Source organism: Colletes latitarsis, chromosome 4 (genome assembly GCF_051014445.1).
Source record: "Colletes latitarsis isolate SP2378_abdomen chromosome 4, iyColLati1, whole genome shotgun sequence".
Classification (NCBI taxonomy): domain Eukaryota; kingdom Metazoa; phylum Arthropoda; class Insecta; order Hymenoptera; family Colletidae; genus Colletes; species Colletes latitarsis.
Genome location: NC_135137.1, coordinates 27,953,430 through 27,955,580, shown reverse-complemented (window position 1 = coordinate 27,955,580; position 2,151 = coordinate 27,953,430).

The window sequence follows — 2,151 nt, the reverse complement described above, 5'->3', positions numbered from 1 at the left end:
AAACTTTCAACCGCAGGCTAAAGGAGCCCGTCTCTTCCTGCCCATTCTTGGAGCTGTGTTCACTTTCGCTCCCCTACCTTCGTCGTGTTTCCACCTCCAACCGGTGTGGTTACCTGCTATCCTCTCTCGACCAATGGAGAACCACTTCCAGTTTCTCGTGCACCCAGTACGGATTAGATCCTCCTGACTTGGTCGCGTCGCTGTCGCATTTTTACGCGGACTATACGCTTAGGCCGTGGGACTATTTCGCGAATTTTTCTGCGTTCGAATGTTCCTACGGTACAGTGGGCTGGAGAATGATTCGTGGCCAAAATTCAATTTTTCTACTTTTATTTGAGAACACCATTTCTTTTTTGTGAACTAATAACACTCCAAAGCTTCGAAATCTAAACATATTTCTATTCCAGAAACTTACGATAACTGCATACTAAAATTGGTTCTTTTTGATTACCTGTATTTACAATCATAATAAATTTTGATCAATTTTCTAGAGATAAATAATGTTTTAAATGAAGATCCTCAAGAATTTACAAACTTAATGGCATTTAAAGTAAAATGATTGGAGATGGTCAAAAATTGTACTTTTTCGCGTCTAAATCGCAGTTTTTGAACACTGTGGCGACGCGACTAACTTTTATTTGAGAATACCATTCATTTTTGTGAACTAACAACACTCCAAAGATTTGAAATCTACACATATTTTGGATGAACTTCCAAAAAGGACATACTTTCGATTTTTTTTATACTCTGGATTCTTGACGTACTGATTACGAGTATGATAGTGAAAATTGATAAAAAAAACCATAAAAATCATAGTTTTTTTATTTATATCCGTAAATAATGGGAATTTTGAAAAATACTTTAGATAAAAGTTGTAGACCTCGTCAAAATACACATTTCATGCCCTATTGATTTTTCTCATAAAGATAATAGTTTTTGAGTTATAACGTAATTAGTTATTACGTGTGAAATCAAATGGTTCGCGTTATAAAACTGAATTTTTATTTTGTTCTCTTTACTCATTAGTACCTACTTTTACGGAATTTAGTGTAACGAGACCCGGGTCTATTTTGGCCAGTGTCTAAATTTTATTATTTCTGATACAAATGTTTCTAATTTATCTAAGATAAATTATTGATATCGTCATTTTTACAAATTTATTACAAAAGTACTTATCAAAAACCAAAAATTGACAACTTTGAAGGATCCAAAGCATGGGTCCAAATGGTTTACGAATATTTCTTCCAATTGACACCAAATATTTTCAATTGGGTTAAGATCCGGACTTTGGGGAGGTGTTCTTAAAATGTATGTTGTGTTGTAAACAATCCATTGACGAATGCATTATCTTGCTGAAAATAAAAGTTTGCTGGCAATTAATTTTTCTACACTTTTCTTTAAATTTTTTTTTAAAGATATTTAAATAAGTTTTGGCATCTGCTGAGTCTTCAATGAACACTAGTTCCTCAAGTCCGGATGAGGACATACACTCCCATATACAGACTCCACCACCTCCATGTTTGACAGTAGCTTGGAGATTCTTTACGTCCAATTTGGTATTGCGTTTCCTCCATACTAATACCCAACCATCTGATTTGAAAATATCAAATTTACTTTCATCAGAGATCTAAACTTGGTCCCAAAAGTCATTACCTTTATTCAAAAATTATCCGATAGACGAGGATTAAATATTCGATTTATAATATATACCTTGTCTATGATTAAAGTATTCGTATAGTTCCAACCCTACAGTGCACGTGGTTGATGAATAAAATTGATAAGCTTCGCGTGACACGGTGCATACTGGATTGTTCCTCGTATCTGGAGCCAGATGCACCCTGTTGATAAGGTCGTTCGATGCGCGAATTCACTGGCAACCAACCGGTCAATGAAAACTAGCTAGTACTTTCCGCCTGTATAATGCACGGGCATTAAAGCGAATATTGGGACATTCATGAGATGTCCGGCGCGTGTATGAAAGATTTTGACGATTAATGCTCGTTTTAATTGTTCATGGACCCATGTTGATAACTGCCACCTCGTTCGGTGCCTTCTATTGTATCGTTGCATTCTACAGCCTTTCATACTGCAATCGATTTCGATAGAACTACACTGCCAAAAATTTGAGACCATCGCGTAAAAAAAATGTTA